We start from the raw sequence: 18,413 nt of genomic DNA, 5'->3' as shown, positions 1-18,413 counted from the left end.
CTAACTGCAGGGTTGGTCGTTCAAACCCACCAGCCATGCTTTCTAGGCCCGATCTGGTGATAACGCATAAGGAAATAGGATTCTCATTCAGACTCCACTAATCTGTCATTGGAAGTTCACATATTGGTGTGATGTTGAACAGGTCTCAGCAGAGGTTCCAGGCTACACTAGACTAGGGTGAAAGGCCAGACAATTAAAACCCTGGGAATTGCAATGGTCCAATCCCCTGGTGCATGGGAGCACCATGAATCAAGGGTCTACTGGACAGAAGCTAACAACATCAACACACATAAGGAAGGATTAAGGGAACAGAATCTGAACGTATCGTATAGACAGTCTATCTAAGAGAAACATGAAAAATGACTGTGCCATCTGGTACACAGGCCAATAGGAAGTTTCCCTTAAGTCAGTATGTTGTTGTTAGGTGTCATTGAGTCAGTACAAATTCATATGACCCTGTGCACAACAGAACAAAACACTGCCCGGGCCTGGACCAACCTCACAATGCTCACTGCTGCTGCCACTGTGCCCATCCATCTCATTGGGGGTCTTCCTCTTTTTTCTCTGACTCTCCTTTTGTATAGCAGTTAAATTTCTTCTTCTTTTTTGTCCTTTAAATTACCTTTTTGCTTTCTCCTGTTTGATGTTCTTGATGTCATCCTACACCTTTTCTGGCCTTCAGTCATTAGTGTCTAATGCTTCAAATCTGTTCTTGAGATGATCTCTAAATTCAGGTAGGATTTGTTCAAGGTCATACTTTGGCGCTTTTTAATTTTCTTTAGCTTCAGCCTAAACTTGCATATGAGCAATGAGTATATGAGCCAGGATGGCTAGACTTCGGCTCTCACACTTCAGTCATATGATCAGGAGAGACCAGTCCCTGCAGAAGAACATCATTCTTGATAAAGTGGAGGCTCAGTGAAAAAGAGGAAGATGGATTGGCACAGTGGCAGAAGCAATGGGCTCAAGCATAGCAACGATTGTGAGGTTGGCTCAGGACTGGGCAGTGTTTCGATTGTGAGGTTGGCTCAGGACTGGGCAGTGTTTCCGTTCTGTTGTGCATAACAGTTAGTACCAACCCGGTGACACCTAACAACAACAACTGAGATGATTCAAAGAAATTTGACTAAGCATTCATGTCATCAACATTTATGTAATTTAGTTCAAAAGAACACTTTAATCATTAGAATTGAAACATCTATTCTGTCATCTGAGTTGCGCTGATATCACTGATGGTTGTCGGTTCTGACCCTGTGGCACAACAGAATGAAACACTGCCCGGTTCTGTGCCAACCTCACAATTACTACACTTGAACCCATTGCTGCCACCACTGTGCCATTCCATCTCATTGGGGGTTTTCCTCTTTTACTGAATCATAGTGATCCTTTATAGGCCTTCTGAGGCTTTAAATATTTACGGGAGCTGAAAGTCTCATCTTTCTCCCTAGGAGAGGCTGGTGGGCTACAACTGTGAACCTTGTGGTTCATGGTCCAGTGCTACAGCACTACCAACAATTAGACTTGATAAAACCCAAAGTGTTGAAATAATAGTTTCTTCACATTTCTTATTATAACCAAAGTAAATACACGCCAAGCATCATCATGGAAAACACATAAGAGCTAGGTAGTTCAGATTTACATTTCCTCCTTCCTTCTCCTCCCCCTTCCCAGCAGTCTCTGTGAGTCATACCTTCCGGGGCATAGTGACATTTGTTTAACAGTAGCAAGTCCACAGGAGGCAGAGATGTAGAGGCTCAAGGCCCTTCCATTCTGCGCTTCAAGCTTCCACTGGCTTTCTCTGCTGTTGTTGTTGTTAAGTGTTGGTGAGTCGATTCCGACCCATAGTGACCCTGTATAGGGTTTCCAAGGAGCAGCTGGTGAGCTTGAACCGCCGGCTTTGCAGTCTGGTGCATTAACCCACAACGCCACACCAGGCTTTCTCTGCTAGTGGACAAAAATTCAACTGGATGAAATCTAAGCGTGACATGGCGTCATTTCAGAAGGCAGACAGCTTAAGGGTACCTGGCAACCTGACCTCTAATCTGAAAATCATACTGCCACATAGATTTGTGCTTTTATCGTGTATAAAAAGAAAATTTTGTATAATAAATCATAAAATAGCCACATTTTATCTTCTGCATGCTGAGGGCCACTGCTCTTATTTTCATCTAGCCAACTCTAAGATTGTATCCAAGACATGATTCAGTCCCACCCAGATCCACATGATTAATTACCAATTAGCATCCGTTCCCCAGTATACCACTTCACAAATTTTTTTTTCTGAAATACTTCTTCAGTTAGCAAATCTGCCCAGTTGCTGTCTCCAAAATGCATTGCTAAAAGTCTGAAATCATTTCTCCTGACTTCTCATTCACTGCCAGAGGTAAATGAATTTGATTCCTTAAAACCACATGACTTCATAGGATACTAGTTGTTGTTAAGTACCGTAGTGTCCGTTCCAACTCACAGTGACCCTGCACAGGGTTTCCAAGGCTGTAAATCTTTACGGGAGCAGAACGCCTCATCTTTCTCCCATGGAACCGCTGGTAGTTTCGAACTGCTGACCTTGAGGTTGGCAGCCGGACTTGTAAAAAAGAAAATCTCAGCACACCTGTTTCGAATGTACTTAGAACCTTTGATAATTTGAACAGTAAGAATACATGTAAGGATGTAGGAAAATTAGAGTTAGGGCTTTCAAGAGCTGAGCTCCTAGGACATGTTGAAAACAAAGGATCATGGGAAATCTTACTGAAGCTGTGGATGGAGTGATGTAGACTTGGAAATGTTAAGGGCATGATGGTAATGGTGGTCAAGGTTGTGTACCTTCAAGTCGGTTCTAACTCATATCAACCCTGTATAGGGTTTCTGAGGCTATAAATCTTTATGGAAGGAAAAAGCCTCATCCTTCTTCCATGGAGTAGCTGTTAGATTTGAACTGCTGGCCTTGCAGTTAGCAGCCCAACTCATAACCCACTGTACTACCTGGACTCCATTAAGGGCATGAACTTTCTGGAAGGAGAGGTTTGCTGGTTCTTGAACAGTGGGTGGAGCAGAGTGATAATTGAGCAGCAAAGAGGTTGTAAATTACACCCCCAACTCTGAGGCTGACAGTCACAGATATCCCCCTGCAGCGGTCATCAGGGATACGGGATCCAAGGGGTTGAGCCAAAATTCAGCTATGGCTAAGGCAGAATAGGAGGGAAATGTTCAGGCTAGGGTTTGAGGATGATTGAACTCCGTGGTCAGGTGCTCAGTTGCTAACCCAAAAGTCAGCAGTTCAGACCCACCAGCTGTCCCTGCTTCCATAAAGATTATTGCCAAATCCATGGGGTAGGTCAACTCTGTCCTTTAGGGTGGCTTGAGTCAGAATCAACTCCGTGGCAATAGGTTAAGAGGTAATTGTACATGAAACAGGATCCCAGAGAACTCAGTGAGTTGGAATGGATTAAGGGGAGAAGGGGTAGTTCCATCAAGAGGTTGTCACAGAGCATATGAAAATAAGAACCCAAAGGAGTCCAGACAAAGCTTACATTTTAGGAAGTCACCAAGTGTGGCAGGGTTATAAGAGGTGATAGAATTAGATGCTCTTAGGGATTTTATTATTCAAATTTATGCACCAACCAATAAAGCCAGCGATGATAAAATTGAAGAATTGCACCAACTTCTTCAATCTGAAATTGATCAAACATGCCATCAAGATTGATTGATAATTACTGCTGATTGGAATGCAAAGGTTGGAAACAAAGAGGAAGGATCAGCCTTTAGAAAATATGGCCTTTATGACAGAAATCCACCACTTCTCTGTTAGTTTGTTTTGCTGTGGTGGCTTGTGTGTTGCTGTGATTCTGGAAGCTGTGCCACCAGTATTTTAAATACCAGCAGGGTCACCCATGGTGGACGGGTTTCAGCTGAGGTTCCAGACAAAGACAAGCAAGGAAGAAAGACAGATAGATGGACTACTTGTGAATATTTAGTCACTGAAAACCTTATGAATAGCAGTGGGACACTGTCAGCACCAGAATGTTGACTACTGAAACATGATGAAGAGCATCAGAATATTGTCAGATATTGTGCCAGAAGATGAGCCCCTCAGGTTGGAAGACACTCAAAATACGAAAGAGCTGACTCCTCAAAGTAGAGTGGACCGTGTTGACATGAATGGAGTAAAGCCTGTGGGAGTAAAGCTCTTGGGACCTTCATTTGCTGATGGGGCACAACTCAAAATGAAGAGACACAGCTGTAAACATGCATTAATAATTAGAACATGGAATGTACAAAGTATGAATCTTGGAAAATTGGAAATTGTCAAAATTGGAATGCATAAACATCGATATCCTAGGCATTAGTGAGCTGAAATGGACAGGTTTTGAATCAGACAGTCACATGGTTTACTATGCTGGGAATGACAAATTGAAGAGAAATGGCATCGTATTCATCATCAAAAGAACATATCAAGGTCTGTCTTGCAGTACAATGCTCTCTGTGAGAGGATAATATCCATAAACTTACAAGAAAGACCAGTTAACACCACTATTATTCACATTTACCCAAACATGGCTTTGGTGACAGACATGATGCTGAAGATCACATGATAGAATTTTGCAATGACTTGTTTATTGCAAATCCCTTTTTTAAAGTACATAAAAGACAGCTATATGCATGGACCTCATCAGATGGAATACATAGAAATCATATTGACTCCATCTGTGGAAAAAGAGACAGTGGACAAGCTCCATGTATATCATCAGCCAAACAAGGCCAGGGGCAGACTGGAGCAGACCATCAATTGTTCATATGAAAGTTCAGGCTGAAGCTGAAGAAAATGTTAAGTCTATGAAAGCCAAAATATAACTTTGAACATATTAGAGATCATCTGAAGAACAGATTTCATGCATTAGACACTAAAGACCGAAGAACAGAAGAGTTTTGGGATGATTTCAAGAACATTGTACAAGAAGAAAGCAAAAGGTCATTAAGAAGATAAGAATAGAAAGACCAAAATGGGTGTCAAATGAGACTCTGAAACTTGCTCTCCAGCATAGAGATAGATGCTAAAGCAAATGAAAGAAATGAAAACGTAAAAGAGCTAAACAGAAAATTTCAAAGGTCAGCTCAAGAAGACAAAGTCAAATATTTTAACAAAATGTGCAAAGACTTGGAGTTAGAAAACCAAAACTGAAGAACATGCTCAGCATTTCTCAAGCTGAAGGAACTGAAGAAAAAAAAATTAAATCCTCAATTTGCAATATTGAAGGATTCTCTGGGCAAAATATTGAATGATTTAGAAATCATCAAAAGAAGATGGAAGGAATACACAGAGTCACTGTACCAAAAAGAAATGGTTTATGTTCAACCATTTCAAGAGGTAGCATATGATCAAGAGCCAGTGATCCTGAAGGAAGAAGTCCAAGGTGCATTGAAGGCTTTGGCAAAGAACAAGGCACTGGGAATTGGACGAATACAAATTGAAGTCTTTCAACAAGTGAGGCGGCACTGGAGGCACTTACTCATCATCTATGCCAAGATATTTGGAAGACAACTACCTGGAAGAGGTCCATATTTGTGCCCATTCCAAAGAGTGGTAACCCAACAGAATGCAGAAATATTGGACAATAATATTAATATGCAAGTAAAATTTTGCTAAAGATAATACAAAAATGGCTGCAACCATATGTTGACAGAGAACTTTCAGAGGTTCAAGCCAGTTTCAGAAGAGGACGTGGAATGAGAGATATCATTGCTGATTCCGATGGATCTTGGCTGAAAGCAGAGAATACCAGAAAATTGTTTACCTGTGCTTTATTGACTACGCAAAGGCTTTTGATTGTTGGATCTTGACAAGCTATGGACAACATTGCACAGAATGAGTACTCTAGAATAATTCATTGTGCTAATGTGGAACCTGTACATAGACCAAGAACAGAACAAGGGAATGCCGAATGGTTTAAAATTAACAAAAGTCTACACCAGGGTTGTATTCTTTTACCATGCTTATTCAATCTGTATGCTTAGTACATAATCTGAGAAGCTGGATTATATATGAAGAAAAACATGACATCAGGATTAGAGGAAGACTTTGTCTCTCATACTTTTGGGCATATTATCGGGAATGACCAGTCAGTCCCTGGGGACAGACATCATGCTTAGTAAAGTGGAGTGTCAATGAACATGAGTGACACCTTCAACGAGATGAATCAGCATAGTGACAGCAGCAATTGTGAGGTTGGTGCAGAATCAGGCTGTGTTTCCTTCTGTTGTACAGAAGTTCGTCATGGAGCGGAGTCACCCTGAGGACACCTAACAATAAACATCAGAGTTTTAAGAAATTAATTCCTCAGAACTCTTGGGATGGGTTGAGGAAGAGTAACCATGTCAGCCTGCATTGAGATGCCTTCTAAATGGTCCCAGGCCAGATGCATTTAGGCAAATGGAGTACATTGATCTGAAGACCTTTTCTGTACATTGGTTGTTGTTGTTATGTGCCGTGGAGTCAGTTCTGACTCATAGCGACCCTGTACAGGGTTTTCGAGGCTGTAAATCTTTGTGGGAGCAGAAAGCCTCATCTTTCTCCCGCAGAACCGCTGGTAGTTTCGAACTGCTGACCTTAAGGTTCGCAGCCCGATTCGTAACCGCTATGCTACCAGAGCTCCTTAACTACCTAAATTTCTGATAACCGGGGAAATTATAGCCCAGGAATTCTTCGTCTCAAACCTTTTACCAGAAATCTTTCAAAAAAGGGTGACCTTAGGGATTGATCCCTTGGGAGTTTTGTGTCCATCCTAGACTTGAGTTCCTTTGCAAAGAAAGGCCTCATTATTAAAAAAGACAGACAAACAAGCTAGCCTCCTCTTGGTATGATGACACCCTGGAAGGAATTGCACACTAAAAGTATTTTTCTGCAACAGCTTCCTCTGACCATCCCAGCCTGTGGAGGAGGAGGGCACCCTTTCATTTTGCATCTATTATATGTTGTTATGGGTCGGAACCGACTCGACGGCACTTAACAACAACAATACGTTGTTAAGTACTTTTGAGTCAGTTCTGACTCATAGCAACCCTGTATAGGGTTTCCAAGGAGCGGCAGGTGAGTTTGAACTGCTGACCTTGAGGTTCATACCTACCCAAGGCATATCTCCATGCTTGCATGTCCTCACTGTTTTATAAGTCTCTAGTTGTGTGACATTCTCTCCCCTACTTGTTAGTTCCTTCAGGGCAGGGGCTGTGTCTCTTACATCTCCCAAAGTCCAAGTCTGACAAACAGTAAACATTTGCTGAATGATTGATGACTTCCCTCACTCTCTAGATCCTTGGAAATCCCACTTCTCCATTGTGATGTTGTTCTTAATAAATGTCATGTAACCCACACACCACATATACACAAGAATCATGTTTTCCTCATTTTACAAATGAGAACATTGAAATATGGCGAGGATAAATCACTTGCCCACCATTATATGTAGCTGAGCTGGATTTGATGTTAGCTTTTACCTAGCATGCTATATACATCTCCTGGTTGGGTCAGCATCCTGGTCCAGTGAGAGGAGGGATTTGTCAAATCTAAATATCCGGGAGTTCTGGTGTAGCACTGAGGGTTAACACGCTGGACTGCAAAGTTAGTTTGAACCGCAAGGTTGGTGAGTCAAGCTCACCAGCTGCTCTCTGAAAATCCTTACAACAACAAGAAAGCAGGAAAGGCAAACCCAAGGAAAGTCTCTGGGGAGGAGATGCTCAGCTTTGCCTGACACTTCAAGCTGAGCTGGTCTTGAAGTCCTCTCTCCAGCTCATGCAGAGCCCAAGCAAGAGACATCCCCAGCTAGTAAGGGGATCCCTACTCAAAAAGAGAAAATCCCAAACAGAGGATACAGTCCTAGTAACAGGTCGGTTCCAGAAACATAACCCAGCCGTATCAACAAGTGACAGGGTTGAAGCAAGGAGTTCAAGTACCAGTGGCCCTCCTGGACCACGTCAGTGTACATCCCTGCTTGTCTCTTTCTCTCTTCTCCCACGCCTACCTCCACTCACTGCACCTTACTGATCTCTTTCACCCAACTGAGTTTTCGGTCACCCTGCAAGCCCCAAATCTCTATTTTAGATACTCCATCTGAGTTCATAAGAGAATCGTTTCCCAATCTCTGATTTAGGTAAGCTTGCAAGCTCTGAAGATGCTATTTTGGTTTTTCTTCCTCTTCCTCCTCCTTTTATGTCCCTGTTGTAGAAACGTTATTAAGAGTGTCATCCATTTTAGCACGGCATGTTCAAAGATGGCTTCAAGATGTTTACGCCTAAGTTCTAGGGAAAGCTTATTTTCTCTTCAAAAATGATTTTTCTCAGAGAAAATATGAACTTTGTTAGTTTGTTTTCATCAAAGTTTTTTTTTTTTATGTTTTATTGTGAATTATGTGATAGTTTACATGGGAGAACATTAGTTTGTTAGTTTGTTTTTTATCTATCTGTGATTACTTTGGACTCCAGGAATCTAAAGCGATGCATAGAGAAAACACACACACACGCACCCCTCTACACAAATAATACAGTATATTAGCATGAGCTTCAAAAAGTTGGTGAAAAACTGAATCATCTGTTTGAAGACCTTCTTCTGTTGTTGCTGTTAACACAACAGCATCAGGTCATCAGGTTGGCTCTGATTCTTAGTGACCATATGTACAATAGAACCAAACACTCGTGGACTCTGTGCCATCCTCTAAATCATTATTAAGTTGGAGTTCATTGTTTCCACTGCTGTCAGTCCTTCTCCAGGGACTAGTCCCTCCTGATAACCTGCTCCAAGTACGGGAGCTGTTATGATCAGCCATCTAAGGTACAATTATTGATCTTTCCCTGGCCAGAGCAAAGAAAAGTGAAGAAAATCTAAAATTCATCCAAGAGAATGATGGATGATGTGAACCTCAACTACCAGAAGAACTAGATCAGGGGTGGGGACCCTTTATTCTGCCAAGGGCCATTTAGATATTTATGACATCACTTAATATAAATTTGTGTCGCTATGGAAAAAGCTCCTAGATTTATTGAATTTTGTGTTTCACCTGCAGTTGCCTTGGTAAGGCCAGACCAAATGATTTCTTATACAGGCTTTATGGCCTGTGGGCTGAACGTTCCCCACCCCTAGAGTAGATGGTGTCTGCCTCCTACTGCCAACTGCTGTGAAAAGGATCACATTAGAAGGTACTGGATAGAATGAGGGGGGAGGGGAGATGTAGAGCAAAACTCAAAACTATAAAAAATTTTTTAAAAGACCAGGTTTATTGTTAGGATGGAGACTGGTGGAACTTCTTGAGAATGTGGCCCTTCATCAGCCTTCAGATCTGAAACAGAGTCATCCCCACAATTCTCAAACAATAGGCCGCTTTCAAAGATGAACAGCAATACTGGGAGGTACACACTCCTTAGAATAATTCATCATTTGAAATAACAAAGACAGCATTTGCCCAAGAACAAAGTTCACAGGACTAATTAGGAAACTATTACAGGACATTGTGTTGACGTAAGTCAAGACACCTGTTAGCATCGAGTTGATCCCAACTCTTGGCAACTCTATGCAGTATCACTGGGTTAGCATGTTCACCTGCTAACTGAAGGTAGTAAGTCCACTCAGTGGATCCTTGGAAGACAGACCTCTGGAAACCCAGCCACTGAACATCCTGTAAAACACACTTCTTCGGTAACATATGTGGGGCTGCCAAGAGCTGACAGTGACCGGTATGGTAGATCAGAAGGAGACTGGATTTAGCATATATTTTGAATGTTGTTGTTGTTAAGCGCTGTCAAGATGATTCTGACCCATAGTGACCCTGTGTGGGGTTTCCGAGGAGCAGCTGGTGAGCTTGAACCGCCAACCTTGCAGTTCAAATGGCTTTGCCATCTGGTTCATTAACCCACACCAGGACTGTACAGCTGACAACATTTGATTGGATGAAAGATGTGAGAGGAATTGAAGGTAACAGACTTTGGACTTCGGGGAGGTCTGTTGAAGTTGTAGGAAGACAGGATCCTTGGTCCTCCACCATCTACCCTCTCACCTTAGTAACCAGATGGACATAGTTCCCTCAGGGCAAAGCACATTGGCAGCTGAAAACAGAAAGTTGGTGCTGTGTACAGGTATGACGAGCAGACCCCTCGGTCATTCTCTAAAAACACGAAGTGGACAACAACCGGCCCTCTGTTCAGTACTCATCTTTGGCCAAGTTTTCTTCTGAATACCTTGCGCATTGTATCACGTAAAGCTCTCTCACCATCACCAGAAGCTAAGTATGGCTGGTGTTCCTCTTGAGAGATTTGTCTTCCAGCTCACTGGTTCTGCCTTCCATCTCATCTATTCTAGTCCTCTGTCCTTTCAGCGTGTTCTCTATTTCTGATATTTTGTTATTGATCGTTTGGACCTCTTTCTGTAGGTTTTGAATTGTTTCCAATGCTGTATCTATCTTATTTGATTGTTCCTGTTGCACTTTCCTGGCTTCTTCCTTAGTTTCTCAACTCCATTGTAAAGTGTTTTGAAACATTTTATAATCATTTTTCTGAATTCCTTCTCAGTGGTGTTCCTCTTTTACACATGAGGCTCATCAAAGTTGGGTGACTTCCCCAAGGTCACACAGTTAGTATGTGATGGAACTTGGACATGTCCTAGGGCTTCTAATCCCAACAACCATGTGTTCCCTGCAGTGCTGCTCCATGGGTAGAGGCCCAGATTCCAGACACACTTTACCTTCTGCAGTTGCCAAAGTTCATTACAGCAAACTGTCCAGGCAGGAATCCCTGTGCGACTGTCCCTCCACCCCCATTTTTTTTCTGCCGTCACTGGAAACCTACTGTTTATCACATCTCTCCCAGAAGCTTCTTGGGTAACAGATGTGGCTTGGAATTGGATAAGAACGTCACGTCAACACAGCCTTTCAATCTGTTTGGAATCCTTACCTTGGAGATGGAAGGACAGCTGAACAAACAGCCCACACGCTAGATGTTGGCATTAACTGAAATGGAAGCTCTAGAGACGGAGTGAGACCATTAATAAAGAGAGAATGCCACTAAAAGGACCACTTTAGGACGTGAGGCACTCACTGCTTTTTTTCTCTCTGGTTGCCAAAGCTTCGGAGCACAGGTAGAGCAAGTAAGCCACTTACGTGTGCTGGGTACGTGTCCTGTGTGTGGCGTAGTGCCTACTGTCGAGTCTCAGTAGATGTTTTGGGGCTAGATGAATGAACTCTAATCATCACTGCAGCACAAACTCGGCCAAGCTTCTCTCACCAAGGCAACAGTGTGTTAGTAGTCGTGTGAGAAACGCAGAAAGGAAACAACTGTTCTTTGGGTGATGGTGAATTAACCCATGGTGTCCCAGTCCTTACCAGGTGGCTAGGTGGGAACAGAGGAGCAGGGCCACGGCCTGGCACCAGACTCTTGCTGTGGTGTTGTGGGTTAATGCGCTGGACTGCAAAGTTGGTTTGAACTGCAAGGTCGGTGGCTCAAGCTCACTAGCCACTCCTTGGAAACCCTATGCAGGGTCACTATGGGTCAGGTAGCACTTAACAACAACAAGTTGTAATTTACAGGCAGTGCAGCCTCACAGCACAACAGTTGGAACTTGTTAGGTGCCATCGAGTCAGTGCTGAGTCATAACAACCTGTATACACAACAGAATGAAACACTGGTCGGTCCATCGCCGCCCTCACAGCTGTTAACGTTTGAGCCCCTTGCTGCTGCCACCGGATGCCTCCATCTCATTGGGGGGGGGGTCTTCCTCTTTTTCACTCACCCTCTACTTTATCAAGCATGATGTCCTTCTCCAGGGACTGGTCCTCTCATAACATGTCCAAAATATGAGACGAAGTCTCGCCATTCTGGCTTCTAAGAGGTATTCTGGCTGTACTTCTTGAAAGACAGATCTGTTAGTTCTTCTGGCAGTCCATGGTACTTTTGATATTCTTCTCCAACACCGTCATTCAACTGCATCAACTCTTTTCTGGTTTTCTGATTCATTGTCCACTTGGAACTTAGGGCTTGGAGAATCAGACAGGGGGGTGGAGACAAATGACCAAGGAGATATCACTTCCTAGTGGAGTCATCTTGGGAAACTCATCTAAACTTTTCTAAGCCTCTCATCTTTAAAATGGGCATAGTTATAACACAGGCCTTCTGCAGCTATTGTGAGAATTAAATGAGATAGTGCATAGTATAACTAACAGATAATGGCACTTGTCACTGTCAACATGAACTACTCACCTTGCCCCAAGTGTTGGTCCTCTTGTCCAATGTTGCCTTTTTCTCCCTAATACAAACCTGTGGCAATTTGAACATCACCTGGGTGTGGTCCTGGGCTCTAGTCACTACACTTGGTACCATTGTTGGGCCTTTGGATTCTGCCAGAGATCATCATATGCTCTGCCTTGTTGTTGTTGCTGTTGTTGTTATGGGCCGCTGAGTCGGTTCCGGTTCATAGTGACCCTGTATAGGGTTTCCAAGAAGCATCTGGTGAGCTTCAACCACTGACCTTGTGGTTCAAACCGACTTTGTGGTCCAGCACATTAATCCGCAGTGCCACACCAGGACTCCAGAGCTCTGCCTTAGAATGCTGGAGGCTGGAATCCGAAACTGAGTTCTTGAGCTCAAGTGTTCTTTCCTAAAATAATTCCAGATGGTGGTGGTGGTGGCTGAGTGCCGTGGAGTCGATTCCAACTCACAGCGACCCTGTGTAGGGTTGGCAGTGAGCAGCTGGTGGGATTTGAACTGCTGACCTTGTGGATCGCAGTCCAGTGCTCATCCTACAGCATCACACCCGAAGTCCTGTTTAATTCTAGATTGTTGTTGTTGTTAAGTGCCGTTGAATCGATTCCAACCCATAGTGACTCTGTACAGGGTTTCTGAGAAGCAGCTGGTGAGCTTGAACTGCTGACCTTGCAGTCCAAATGGCTGTGCAGTCTGGTGCATTAACCCACAGTGCCATACCAAGACTCCCTAATTGTAGACAGAGGGCGAGAATTAGACTATAGACTGGAAGGGACATAGCTTTTGCTTCTAGTAGGGAGCACTGGCAAATGTTACAGACAGTCTGTGAAAGTGCCAAAACTCTAAGACTGCCTTCATCATGGCGAAAACTCAAAACTAAGAGGGGAAAGTGATTCCTATGGAAAAGGAATTCTGATTAGAATGTTAAGGTAGAAAAGAGTTACTGTTGAGAGTGTTAAGAAAATCAGGATAAAAGGATTCTGTTTTACCTATTGACACTTCCTAACATCTGGCTCCTGGTGTGGCGTTGTCGGATCAGCACTGGACTGCGAACCTCAAGGTCAGCAGTTCAAACCCATCAGCTGCTCCTTGAAAACCCTACACAGGGTCATTATGAGTCAGAACTGACTCGACAGCACTTAATAATCACAATATTGGAAGTCCTTGCTAAGCACTTGACTAGTAACCAGAAGGTTGGCAGCCTTTGAATTATGGTGTTGGTATAAGTGTAGTGGTTACAAATCGGGCTGTGAACTGCAAGGTCTGCAGTTCGAAACTACCAGCAGTTCCATGGGAGAAAGATGAGGCTCTCTACTCCCGCAAAGATTTACAGCCTCGGAAACCCTATACAGGGTCGCTACGAGTCGGAACCAATTCCACGGCACACAACAACAATATTAAATATACTGTGGGCTACCAGAAGAACGAATCCATCGGTGTTGGGAAAAGTACAGCTCGATTGCTTCCTTAGTGAAGATGGTGAGACTTTATTTCATGTACTTTAGACATGTCATCAGAAGATGTCTGGAGAAAGACATCATACTTAGTAAAGTAGAGGGTCAACAAAAACGAGAAAGACCCTCAAGGAGGTGGACTGACACAGTGGCTTGCTGCAACAGTTGTATCTCTAGCACATTTTGTTCTGCAGCACATAAAGTCACTATGAGTCAGTACCAACTCACCGACACCTAACAACCACAACAGAGGCACCTTGGAAGAAAGGGCTGGCAGTCTGCTTCTGTAAGATCAGAGTCTTGAAAAACCTTACAGAGCACAGTTCTACTCTGAAACACGGGGGTCTCCATGAGTCAGAACCAACTGTAAGGTGACTAATTTTTTATTTTACTAATTAATTAACTGGATCAATTCTGATAGCACCTCAGGGTTCCTCCGGGCAGCACATTGGATAATTGTTATAAAGGTGAGGCAGGAGAGGTGTGCTTGGTATAAAATGCAGAGTCTCAGACCACAGTGCAGATCTCATGAATGATGAGTGGTCCCTGGACTCTGCATTATAAACAAGCAGTGAGTCAGTTGGATATAGGTAAGAGGCACCAGCCTTTATCAAGAATGAAATTTGTCTTGTTTTAGGCCTCATACTAACCTCATGTTTGAATATTTAATATGAATCTGAGCTGTCCAAGCAAAAAAAATTTTGACTTAAGGGAGCTGCAGATAATAGAAATCCATTCAAATGGAAATAAACAAAAAAGAGAAATTTATTGGAAGGAGAGGGAGGCCCCCAGTGGAAACAGCCAGGCCTCGTGAGAGACTAGAACTGGGGACTAGAGATCAAGCCCCATGTACTCACCCTTCCCTGGCCTTCGTTTTTCCTCACACATCTGTTTCATTCTTCTTTTCCCTGCATGTGGCAGGAACTTTGTTTCTCTGTTCAGAGCCCTGCATGCAGTGCTCTGAGGATCCTAGTTCAGATTCTTAGGAGAGATAATCAGTTGGCTAATTTAGATAAATTCCTGTGAGTCAGTGATGGATACCTGTAAGCCAGTCGTTGGCTGTGAGCAGGTGGGTCCCTAGCAGTGGCTGGAAGGAATGAAAGGCACAGAGCTCATTTCCAGATTAAAACCACAGCTACAACTGAAAATGGGCTCATTTTTATTTTTCCTAATCTCCCTTTAAACACATGTTCTAGAACATGGGTCCGCAAACACTCTCGACCCACCGTCTGTTTCTGTTAAAGTTTTATTGGAACACAGCCATACTTATTCATTTGTGTGTTATGACGGCTCTAAGGAGCTCTGGTAGCATAGTGGTTTTATGAGTCGGGCTACTAACCTCAGGATCAGCAGTTTGAAACTACCAGCTGTTCCTCGGGAGAAAGATGAGGCTTTCTGCTCCCATAAAGATTTACAGCCTCGGAAACCCTGTACGGGGTCGCTATGAGTCGGAATCGACTTGGTAGCACTTAGCAACAACAACCCTATACTGGGTCCCTATGAGTTGAAACTGACTCAGCGCACTTAGTAAGAACAAGCAATGACCATTTAGGTGGTAGAAATTTTTTAAAAAAAGACATTTACTAATATCAAGGAGAAAATGCAAGATCTGGTTCAGAGCTTCCATCAGACAGCTCTATCTTGCTGGAATTTATATTATATTGCTGCTTTGCTTTTATTGCTTGTGCTGTGTATCTTCCATTTATGGCTGGTGATAGAGAGTTTCCTTTTCAGATAAATCTGGTTAAACTATAATGTGACTAGATATTTAAAACACTAAGCAATAACAATTTAGGTGGTAGGAAAAAAAATGTTCAAAAGGCATATGTATTCACCAGTCATTCCCAGGAAGAAAGATGAGGCTTTCTGCTCCCGCAAAGATTTAAAGCCTCAGAAACCTTATACAGGGTTGCTATGAGTTGGAACCGACTCGATGGCACTTAAAAACAGCAAGCAATCACAATTTATCTGGTAGGCAAAAAAATATTGACAAGGCATAGGAATCATCAAAGTTTGGAGAAACTGCAATAGAGAAACTGACCTAACAATACGTAACAGTACTGGTACCTGGAAGGAGTGATTGATTGGGTCTGACTGTCTCAGTGAAGGTTATGTTGTTATTAAGTGTTGTCGAGTCAGTTCTCACACAGTGTGACTATGTGTAGGATTTGCAAGGAGCGGCTGGTGGATTTGAACCACCAACCTTGTGGTTAGCAGTCCAGTGCTGATCCTCTAGGGCCACCCCAGGACACCCAGTGAGGATACGTTGTATTATTGTTATGTGCTGTCGAGTTGGTTCGAACCCATAGGGACCCTGTATAGGATTTCTGAGGAATGGCTGGTGAGCTTGAACTGCCGACTTTGTCGTTCGAACTGACTTTGCAGTCCAGTGCATTAACCCGCAGCACCACCCCAGGACACCCAATGAGGGTTATAGGAAGGAGTTAACACGTGACCTGAAGTCCAGATTATCTGCACAACAGAGCAGTAAGGAAGGGGACATTACAGGCAGTGGGAACAGAATGTTCACACGCTAAAGAAGAATCAGCTTTCTCTGTCTCCATCCTAACTCTTTCCATCTCAGGGCAGTGCCTTCCGTGTGTCATCATTTCTGCCTTCGTGAGGGCTGAGCAGGAAAAAAAAAATGGCTGATTGGGTACCGGCGGGGCGAGAGCGGAGAAATGGGGAATGAACTGAAGACACACGTTCTAACACTCGGAGCCCTTCCTGCCACAGAAGCACTGAGAGCTGTTGTAGGGTTAAGTAAATGCCTGGCAGGTAGGGCCTGCTCAGATTAGCAGTTACTGTTATTCTTATTTGGGAGCTGAGGAAGAAGGAACTTTCTTCCTAAAATGCTTTAAAGCCCTAGTCTGTATCCCCATGGCCCTCCTTGGGCTTCGGTGAGAGAGAAGGTGCTGATGGCAGGGGCCAAAGCCTCTGTGGACCTTAGTCTGGAAGCTTCCAGGTGTGAATCCAGACAGGTTTCTTACCAGTAGGTTAAGAACAGGGTGCAGCTGAGTAAGCGAGCTGCCTTCCTGCCAGCGTTCCCTCTCGCTGGCTCCAGGTCTACATTGCATTCCCAGGTCCTTCAGCTGGGACACGTGTTTATTTCTTCAACCATCTAAACCCCTTGAGAGTTCTTAGTCAAATGGTGTGCCTCAAGGCAGGGACTTGGATCAGTGCTACAGTAGATGGATTCTGGTAGAATGGGAGAAAAATACAGAATGGTACTCAAATTCCTTAAGAAGTCCTCACCTCATAGACCAGATGAGACTAGAGAATTTCTGACACTCTCATCCTGAGATGCTCTTTAAATCTTGAATCTGTTTTCTGAAATCACCTTTCAGAGAAAGAACAGACTATCCCACAAAATAAAGGATATTATCATGAGCCTGGTGCTGTATTAAAATCATGGGGATGAGACCAGAAGGTCAGCAGTGACTCTAAAGCAAAGATGAAAAGATAAGGGGGCAGGGAAACTAGAGCACTGGAAATGGAACAACCTGAAAACATTTAAAGAGCATGTTGACACATTTTGAAAAATGTAACTAAGGTCACTAAATGATTTATTTATATATAGGTTGTCAAAGGGGAGTCTAATTTGATGTGTAAATGTTCCCCAGGAACACAATAAAATATGATTTAATATAAGTAAAGGCAAGGACTTTGGACCTGGTAGATCAGCCTTCAGTTTCTGGGTTTGTGATGTGACAGCTGACTTTGCCTGAACCTGTTTCCTGTAAAGCGGAGCTGGGGTTTGTAATGGTGCCACCCTCCTAGGATTTGCGTAATGAAGTCGTCAGTTGCCTTTGAGTCCACTCATGGTGGCCCTGTGTGTGTGTCAGAGTAGAACTGTGCATCACAGGAGTTTCAGAGGCTGATTTTTTTGGAAGTAGATTTCCAGGCTTTGCTACCAAGGTGCTGCTGGGGACTAGAACCTCCAACCTTTCAGTTGGCGACCAATCCTGTAAACTGTCTGCACCACTCAAGGACTCCTCTGTGAGGCACAGAGCACTAATATAGTGTCTGATACACTGGTAAGGACTCAGAAACAGAAATGTTTGCTCTCCTACCTGAAAACACAGGGCAGCCCAAGGACCAACTGCTCTGAAAGGGATCATATTAGAAGGTCCCGGATATAGTGGGAGAAAAATTGGAACAAAACTCAAAATTATACATAAATAAAGACTGGGCTTACTGGTCAGAAAGAGACTGGAAAGACGATGGCTTTGTCCATCTTTCTGAAGGGACTATAATACCAGTAAGGTAGGCTCACCATGGAATGGTCAATCATTCAAGATTCTAGGACAAAGTTGAGAAAGGATGGGAGGAGGGTGGAATGAATGGAAGTAGGTCCTGCAGGGAGACAGCGAGGTAACTTTTGCTGCTTGGAGGGGATTGCAATCCTTGAGATGAAACCAAGTGTCTGATTTGTTGAAAGTAAAATTGCTGATCTTCTCTGTAAACCTTCAGTCAAGTCATAAAAAAACGTTTGAAAACACTGTGCGGACAGGAATACCCACTTGAGTCTGATTAGCTCTTTCGCTAGGAAGATTTCCAGTTAGATCCTCCTATAATGTGGTCCTGCCCTGTGTGTCCTCGAGGCTTTTCAGAGGAGTATCCACTGCTCGGTGTTCCCTCTGGCAGAACCACAACCTGGAAAAGAATGGTGTGTTCTTGAACCACACTGGGCCGCTTGCCTGATTGTGACCACAGCTGCATAGA

General features: G+C 43.5%; 1 protein-coding gene across 2 annotated transcripts in view; it reads left to right on the top strand.

The window, feature by feature from the left end:
- Positions 1–18,413, top strand: part of PRKCB (protein kinase C, beta) — a 448,755-nt gene that overhangs the window by 329,879 nt on the left and 100,463 nt on the right. The gene's annotated exons all lie outside the window — the stretch shown is intronic.

This window comes from Chrysochloris asiatica, unplaced genomic scaffold (assembly GCF_000296735.1).
Source record: "Chrysochloris asiatica unplaced genomic scaffold, ChrAsi1.0 scaffold00102, whole genome shotgun sequence".
NCBI classification, from domain to species: domain Eukaryota; kingdom Metazoa; phylum Chordata; class Mammalia; order Afrosoricida; family Chrysochloridae; genus Chrysochloris; species Chrysochloris asiatica.
This window is presented reverse-complemented; position numbering and strand designations above follow the sequence as displayed.